This window comes from Orycteropus afer, unplaced genomic scaffold, assembly GCF_000298275.1.
Source record: "Orycteropus afer afer isolate SDZICR_OR568_19922 unplaced genomic scaffold, OryAfe1.0 scaffold00090, whole genome shotgun sequence".
Lineage (NCBI taxonomy): Eukaryota > Metazoa > Chordata > Mammalia > Tubulidentata > Orycteropodidae > Orycteropus > Orycteropus afer.
This window is the reverse complement of record NW_006921677.1, coordinates 9500047-9509680: the sequence shown is the minus strand read 5'-3', so window position 1 is coordinate 9509680 and position 9634 is coordinate 9500047. Positions and strand designations below refer to the sequence as shown.

The window sequence follows — 9634 nt, the reverse complement described above, 5'->3', positions numbered from 1 at the left end:
GGGCAATCTACTTCCGTAGAGATACTGCCTCAGAAATCCAAGGAGGGGTCGCTATGAGTTGAATCGACTTGATGGCAGTGAGCTTGGTATTTTTTTTTTTTTTTTAAATCAAAGTAGGTCTATTCTGGATTCCTAATCATTTACACTGATCTATTTGTTGATCTTGGTGGCAGCACCATACTGTCTTGGTTATGAAACTTTATGGTTATGTTTTGACATCGGTAGTTTAAGTTCTCCGACTATTTTTTTTCCCCTAGATTATTTTGGATATTCTTATTCCTTTATATTTCCATAAAACTTTAACAATAAACTTGTCCATTAAAAAAAAATCCTGCTGGGATTATAATTGGGATTATATTGACTCTATAGATCAATTTTGGGAAAATAGCCATCTAAGATCTCTAGTCTATGAGCATAGTATCACTCTTCATTTATTTAGGTCTTCTTTAAATTGTTTCAGTAACATTTTGTATTTTGTTGTTTTCAACGTAGAGGTTTGCATATCTTTGTTAAATTTACTCCGTGTTTTTACTTTAGTTTACAATGGGAAATAGGCTTATTATCAATCAGCTCAACTAAAAAATATTTACTATTTATCTTTCTTTGGTAATATTAAATATATTAATACTGTGAAGTTTAATAGTACACAGTACATTATAGTAAATAAGAGAAGAACTTCTTAAAACAGAACAAGGACTCTATAACTGGACAGTAAAATAAAGGAAATGAAAGTCTAACAGCATACATGCTAGAAAAAGGATCAGGATACTTTATAATCCTGTGAAAAGAATTTAGATATATGATTTATTCTAATTATATAATCAAGCTGCACTTATCCTTTAGATATGGGATTCATGTTAGGCATTAACTATGGAAATACTGCAAAGAATGGGAATTCCTGAATACTTAATTGTGCTCATGAGGAACTTGTACATAGACCAACAGGCAGTCATCCAAACAGAACAAAGGGATACTGTATGGCTTAAAATCAGGAAAGGTGTGTACATCCTTTCACAACACTTAATCAATCTGTATGCTAAATTAATAATCTGAGAAACTGGAGTGTATGAAGATGAGTGCAGCATCAGGATTGGAGGAAGACTCACTGACAACCTGCAATATGCTGATGACACAAATATGCTTGCTGAAAATGAAGATGACTTGAAGACTTACTGATGAAGATCAAAGCCTAGAGCCTTCAGTATGGATTACATCTCCACATAAAGCAAACAAAAATTCTCACAACTGCACCAATATGCAACATTATGACAAATGAAGAAAAGATTGAAGCCATCATAGATTTAATTTTACTTGGATCCACAATCAATGCCTATGGAAGCAGCAGTCAAAAATCAAATGGCAATTACACTGGGCAAATCTGCTGCAAATGACCTCTTTAAAATGTTAAGGGGCAAAGATGTCATTTTGAAGACTAAGGTGTACCTGACCCAAACCACAGTTTTTTCAATAGCTTCATATGCATGTGAAAGCTGGAAGAACTGATGCATTTGTGTTGTGGTGTTGGTGAAGAATACTGAATGTGCTATTGTTTTCGTTACCTAGTGCCACTCTAAGGAGCTCTGATAGCATAGTGCCTAAGACACTTGACTGCTAACCAGAAGGCTGGCGGTTTAAACCTACCAGCCACTCCTCGGAAGGAAGGTTGGGCAATCTACTTCCATAGTGATACTGCCTCGGAAACCCAAGGAGGGGTTGCTATGAGTTGGGCCTGCCTCTACGGCGCATAACAACAACAACAACAGTGCCACTCTAATAGAATTATACCACAGGTGGGTGGTTTTAACAAACAGGGATTTATTCTCTTCCAGTTTAGTAGGCTAGAAGGCCAAGTTCAAAATGCTAAGCTCAACATAGCAGGCTGCTGAATGAAGACTCAGCTACATGTAGGGTCTAAGCATGCCAAAAAGCTTCGAGACCTTTCTCAATGCTTCACTTTATATACTGGAAGCAGATCACACCCATAAGGCAGCTACTCACTGCAGATTCCACTGTGGAGTTGATTACCACTTTCAACATGGGGAATATAACTACATCCAGCTGCCCAGCCACTTAAAACCAGCCCCAGCCAAACTGACACATAACTTAACTACTACAACTATGCACTGCTAGAAGAAAAAAGAAGTCTGTCTTGGAGGACATACAGCTGGAATACTCTTTAGAAGTGAGAATGGCCAGACTTCATCTCATGTACTTTGGTCATGTTATCAGAAGGGACCAGTCCCTGGAGAAGGGTATCATGCTTGGTAAAGTAAAGGGTCAGTGAAAAAGAGGAGGACCCTCAACAAGATGGACTGACATAGTGGCTGCCATGATGGGCTCGAGCATAGCAATGACTGTGAGGATGGCACAGGATCGAGTAGTGGTTCATTCTGTTGTACGGAGGGTTGCTATGAGTTGAACCAAGTCGATAGCACCTGACAACAACAGCAACTGCTCTAACGCCAACTTTAAAACAAACAAACAAAAACTTCTAGCCCACATGATGATGATCAGGGGGGTTTCAAGAGCAGAGCAAGAAGCATTTGCCTTTGACTTCTGTACACATGTGGCACTTCTTTGCCTTCTGTAAAAGAGAGGGCCACAGCCAAAGGTTCTAAGGTTTCCCACTTGGTCAACTTTCTATTATGACTTGTTAGTTTCACATCTTTCACTTCACTGTTTCTCTTTTTTTCATTCTCTGCTTCTTCTTGGCATCACTAATTTTATTTTTCAGATCTTCATTGTCTTATTTATCTAGTGCTGCTATAACAGAAATACCACATATGGATGGCTTTAACAAACAGAAATTTATTCTATCACAGTTTGGGAAGCTAGAAGTCCGAATTCTGAGCACCAGAACTAGGGGAAGGCTTTCTCTCTCTCTTGGCTGTGAGGGAAGGTCCTTGTCTCCTTTCAATATCTGTGGGCTCAGTGTCCCCTGAAGATCTCCATGTGTCTTGGCATTAATACTCCCCTGGGTCTACGAGGTTCTCACTGCAGGGACACAGGAACCAAAAGGTGTACTCTGTTCCTGGCTCTTTGTTGGCGGTAGTCAGGTCCCTCCTTTATGTTCCAGTCTCTCTCCTTTTATCTCTTGTAAGATAAAAGCTGTGACCTAAGGAAGGTGTTGCATCCCATCCTACTGCCCTTACAACTGATTGGCTCATCACATCAGATCACATCATAAAGGATGCCATATTACATCATTACAAAACTGTCAAACTACTGAGGATCATGGCCCAGCCAAGTTGACACAAATTGGGGGTGGGGTGGAGAGACAGACACAATTCAATCTATGATATTTACTATCTGTTCTTTAGAGCTTCTGTATTTGTCAGGCACTGAGAGTATGATCAGATCAAATTTTTCATCACCACTCCTATCCAAAAAGGTTTACTCTTTATGTTTGGCCTTTGCTTTATTCTTGCTGCCTTCTCTTCTGGTCTCCTTTTTTTTTTTTTTTTTTCAGTCACCTTTCTTTGGCTTTATCAAGATAGTCCCATTATGATCTTATTCCTGAATATGCTGCATGATGGATTTCTGCATTGGTGGCCACTGCTGAACCAATTTCCCTTCATCAGTAAATATTTTCTTATTTGCTTAAAATTCCTCATTACTTTTTAGTTTCTGTAAGTTTGATCACTTTTTCTTATCATTGGATTTAGAAAATCCTTTATTATATAGTGCATTCTTCTTTAAGGTTCAACCCAAACATATTCTACCACTCCACCTTAAAGAAATCAGCACCAAGGTCACCTTCATCTACCTCAATTCTGTTCATAATCTGCAAAAAGAACTTCTTTGATTTCTTCTGTGCCTCATCAGTATAATAAGCAGATTGAGTTTGAGACCCCTTTGCTTTTAGTGCTTTCTCTTCCATTTCTCCCCTCATCTACCTCTCTTTTTTCACTTCATTACTAATACCATTGGCTACTCTGTACTCTTTCTGTCTCTCTTCTGGTCTTTTCTCACTTTAGTGAAGGATGGTCATTTTTTTCATTGAAATAGTCTCTAAATTCTTCCACTTTGTCATCAGTGAAGGAAGGAGCCCTAGACTCATTAACAGTTCTTTTGGTCAGTGTGTTTGTTGTATATTTTCTGAAGAAATCTTACCCATGGTGTCCTAGCAAGACCAAAGACAGGGCATATTCAAGTAGAGGCACCTTGTTCTAATCAAATATTTCTTCATTCTTCATCATATATGCTAACATATGCAGGGAACAAAACACATTTGTGCTCTTTATTTTAAATGTTGATCTTGGGCTAAAAATGATTCATGTTTTCTCTGAATGTCTATAAATTATCTTGGGTTGATTCTAATTTTCTTCAATGATACTTTCTTCTGGAGAAGTTGCTGCAACATTCTTTTTTCCTATGAGGTAAGGCAAAATTAATAAAGCTTTATCATCATCTTTATACTTGGCAGTTTTACCTGCTCTGTGAATATACGTGTTGGCATTTTCTGTGCAATCAAACTGAAGAACCCAAATCATGGCCTGGAAATCCAGCATTCTGGCTGAAATATCACTAGCAAAGAGCACTGAAGAGCAGTTCTTTTGCAGACAAACTTCCTTTTTTTTTTCACCTGCTTCTGCCAACCAAAGAGCTCAAAGAGAAATACCAGGTGTAGCTGGTATAACTAGTTTAGATACCACTGCTTGACAACTGGAAAAAAAAAAATAATACTCTTCTTCATATGGCTTCTCAAAAAGAATATAGGGCACAGTTCTGGTTACCTAGTGCCGCTCTGACAAGAATATACCACAAATGCAATGGCCTTAACAAACAGGAGTTTATTCTCTTACTGTTAGGGGGGCTAGAAGTTTGAGTTCAAAGTGCCAGTCTCTAGGGGCTGGGTGAAAGCCCCTCAACCTTAGGATTCAGCTCTGCCTCTTGCTCCCGGCCCACTGGAGCTAGAGGCTTTTCTTCACTCAGACAGCTACTGGCTGTTGAGGCTGACAAGCCCAAGGTTGACAAGTAAAAAGGCACAGTCCCAATGTTACCAAACCACATGGCAGGCCATTAATTTAAGTCCATTGAAAGTCCCAAAGTTGGCAGAGCATGTCAGGCTGCTGAGCAACGGCATAGCTACGTGCAGGGTTCAAGCGTGCCCTAAAACTAGAAACTGTTGCCAAAGCTGTTTCTTATATATGGGAAGCAGACCACATACCCAAAGGCAGTTACTCAGCTGCTCACAGTAGATTGCACCATGGAGTTGATTATCAGTTTCATCATGGGGAAATACTACATCCAGCAGTCCAGCTACTCAACCAGGCCTAGCCAAGTTGATACACAAACTTAACCACCACAGGCACTTATTTTGCTACAGTTTACAAACTATATAATTTTATTAGAAAGTGGCAGAGGTGCAACATTTCACTTTCTCACCAACCCAAACATATTCAGAGTTTTTCAAACTCAAGCATGCAAGGTCTTCTATAGATTTTCATGTTGCCTAGAAAACAGTAAAGTTGATACTTAAAATTTTGGGTAATAGCATTCGTGTTATTAGCAAAACTCATGCCCGAGGATCTATTTGCTTCATTATGAACTAACCTTCCTGTTTTAGACCCTTCCCACTAATGATATTTCTGAAAAATCATGATTCTTTTCTACATTTAAACAACTTCAAAGGCCTAAGAAATAGGCCAGTTCTCACGTAGAACCCACAGTTCATTTGTCAAGGTCCACTACGGATTATATAAGCCTAACAGAACTGGAACAAGGAAATACAAAGTCTTGACAGATCCAGTTTTGACAGCTCCAACTACATCTTTACTTTCAAAGGCAGGTTAAAAAAAGTCTGTTGTCTAGTGTTGACTCAAAAAAGGCTCAGAAGAAGAAAAATTTTTGAATTTTAAATTTAAAACTATTTGCCTATTGACTTATTGCAGTGTAGTGAATTACTTGGTATGGCTTTTCTAACCATAGTCTTTGTAACTCCCACCAGATTACTGGGTGGGACCATAAAAATAAGGTGTATAGAACTTTGATGTTGGTATTGGTTAGTTTTGTCATTCTGCCAGGCTTAAAATGAGCCCTCCTAGTGGCGTAGTGCCTAAGGCATTTAACCAGAAGGCTGGTGGTTCAAACCCACCAGCCACTTCTCGGAAAGAAGGCTGGTCAATCTACTTTCGTAGTGATATTGCCTCAGAAACCCAAGGAGGGGTTGCTATGAGTTGGATCTGACTTGATGGCAGTGTATTTGGTTTGGTTTAGAGGCAGAGAGGGGATCTCACTGCCATTAAAAGAGCTGGAGGTGAGGTACAGTGTGTCCTTGAACCTGAAATCCCTGCACTGGACCTCTTTTGCAGAAACACCTCGGCAGAGATAGATGCCCCAGCAGAGAGAGATGCCCCAGAAGAGAGACGGCTTGGAAGAGAGATGCCCCAGCAGAAAGATGGTGGCAGTGGAACCAAGATGCATGAGACAGAGTGTCAGGTTTACCTGGCCCACAGAGACAGGGGTGAGGCTGAGAGGCCAAGGGCCAGAGAGGCATGTCTGAGGGCACAGCAGAGGGGAGGGTGTCCTGATCAAAGAGGGGTATCCTGAGCGTGTTCCTGAACCTGAATTGAAGCCTGTTACTTCTTTAATAAACCCCGTAATAGTGAGTATTGTCTGTCAATTTTGTGTGGCCTTTGCAACAAATTATTGAACCCAGCAGAGTAGTGAGGACTGTGGGAAGGGTGGTTGGTGTCAAAGTTGGTAAAATGGCTGAGGGGTAGTGCATATCTGGCCTCATAGGAATAAGCCTTGGGCTGCTGATGGTGATTCTGTCTTCTTCTTGTGAAGTTAGAGGAGGTCAGAAGATGCCCCCTCCATGCCCTTTTTGCACTTATATAAATAAAAAAGTCCGTGTTAACTATTCTTTTCTTGAAAATCTTTTACGTATTCTCCATTTTCATTCAAACAAAATTTGAAGCCAAGATAATTTTTTCCCCTTAAAAATCTATTTTCCTGGATCCTCAAAAGAGTATTTTTCTACTTCTTAAGTTCAGCAACTGTACTAGGCCCAGTACACCATGTGCTCTTTCTACAATGAATGTTGCCTTTTATTTCATAAAATTTTAATCTGTAAACATTGGTTTAATTTAATTAGTTTTGGTTTCTTGTTGGGTCTACAACATATCATGGATCTACTTTGCCTGTCTTCTATAATAGCCATCTTGAAACTGAGGTACACTTGGGATTACATGAAAACTTTCCAAGAAATATGTGGACATAAAGAATATTAAGGCAACTAATTTCCAGATCACCAACTTTCATCCTTGCTAATTTTGACCTTTCTGGGAAAATCCTTGTAGCTCAGCTATCACACTAGTCTTTTTTCTACTCTCTCCACTCTCCCTTTCACAATCATTCTTTTCCTATGTTAGGAAAGAGATGCATTCCTGTCACTAATCTTGTCTAGTGTACTTCTCTGGGGAATAAAAATCAAAAGGATATCAAAGGGACAATTTAAAACACTGGTGTTTCTAAATCCTGTAATCAAAGGACTACAGTAAGGCTTTGTTCTTTTCCTGACTTACAAAAATTTTATTTAAAGGTGGGGTATTTAGGACAATGTTAGTTGGTATATTCTAAAATTCAAACATATTTAGAATGAAAACATTTTTATTTAAGGACCTTACCTTGTTCATACCTTAATTACTGTTAAAGAAGCATCACTCTATGGGAGACTTTAGTGAGCACAAAGCAAAGAAACACTGAAGGAAGAAGCACCTCATTGTATCCAGGCAACACATATAGTAAGACTCTGTACCTTATCTATTTATCTATCTTAGAATTAGAATTCAGCCATGTGATGGTTGTCATGGAGATACATATTAACATACTCTGAGTTGCAAAATCAAGTGAGATTTTTAATGACCAACGGAAATCTGATTTGGACAAGTTTGAAAATGTAGACTAACTTTGTTAATTAGATTAAATGGCAAATTCTCCATAAATTGAGTGATTTACATTCATAGATGCAAGTTTTGATAAAAATATATTTAAGGCACATGTTAAGACAAAAAGATTTCTTCAAAAGTATTATATTGGCAAAGGTATATTTAAATTAATAATGCTTCTAAGGACCCTTTTTAAGTATTTTAAGTTAAACAGGTGCCTCTAAGTAAGAGTATATGTATAATAATGTATTAACAACAGTCATTTGATAACTCTAAGCCTTTTTGATAAACTTCCCCAAAACAAATCCTTTTGCAAGTCAGGTAGTTCGCAATTTATTATTTAATACAAATGAAAAGATAATTGACTTGCAGCACACAGGTCATTAAAATAACATTTTAACTAATAGATCACTTTATGATTTCCAGTGTCTAACTCACAAGGAGGAGAAAAGTGAATAAATGACAAGTTTCTGGTATATTGTAAACACTGATCTTTTAAAAATAAAGATGTTATACCATGCTTTGAAATGTTCACTTTTCTCATTTTTAATCTCTGGTAGCATAGTGCCTAAGGTACGTGCCTGCTAACCAGAAGGCTGGCGGTTCAAACCCATCAGCCACTCCTCAGAAGGAAGGTTGGGCAATCTACTTCCATAGTGATACTGCCCAGGTATTCCAAGTTGACAACAACCTTAACTACCACAGTATTTCTAATTCCTACTTTTTAAGGAATCACCATATTGCTTTCCACAATAGTTGTTATCATTTGACAGGCCCACCAGCAGTGTATGAGAGTCCCAATCTCTCCACATCCTCGCCAGCATCTGTTACGTTTTGTCTTGTTGACTTTACTATGATTGCTGGGACAAAATGGTATCTCACTGTTGTTTTGATTTGCATCTCTCTAAGGGCTAATGATTGTGAATATTTCTTCATGTGTTTGTTGGCTGCCTGAATATCCTTTTTGGAGTGTCTATTCATGTCTTCTGCCCAGTTTTAAATTGGATTATTTGTATTTTTGTTGTTGAGGTGTTGGAGTTTTCTATAAATTCTAGAGATAAGTCCCTTGTCAGATATGTCATTGCCGAATATTTTTTCCAATCTGTTAGTTCTCTTTTTACTCTTTTGGAAAAGTCTTTGGAAGCACATACAAATTTAATTTTTAGAAGGTCCCATTTGTCTAGTTTCTCTTCTGCTGTTTGTGCATTTTGGGTGATGCTTGATAGTCTATTTATGCATATATGAGGCCCCTAAATTTGCCCTTAGTTTTTCCTTGAGGAACTTTATAGATTTAGGTCTCACATTTAAGTCTTTGATCCACCTGGAGTTTGTTTTTGTGTATGGTGTGAGGTTCAGATCTTGTTTCATTTTTCTGTAAATGGATATCCAATTTTGCCAACATCCTTTGTTAAACAGATCATCTCTTCACCATTTAATGGATTTAGGCCCTTTGTCAAAGATCAGCTGACCACAGGTCAATGGATCTATTTCTGGGTTCTCAATTCTATTCCATTGGTCTACGTGTCTGTTGTTGTACCAGTACCAGGCAGTTTTGACTCAATAGTAACAGTTATTTTTATTTATATCCCTATCCCTTTTCTATAGATTTTTCCCCTCCTGTCTACTCTTTTGTACAATACTGAATTCCGAGGCAGTATCACTACGGAAGTAGATTGCCCCATCTTCCTTCCGAGGAGTGGCTGGTGGGTTTGAACCGCCAGCCTTCTGGTTAGCAGTCAAGC

The 9634-nt window shown here is 38.4% G+C and overlaps 1 pseudogene; it reads right to left on the bottom strand.

Moving 5' to 3' along the window:
• Positions 1-2510: 2510 nt before the first annotated feature.
• LOC122150115 lies at positions 2511-3880 on the bottom strand (annotated as a pseudogene).
• Between the last annotated feature and the right edge of the window lie 5754 nt (positions 3881-9634).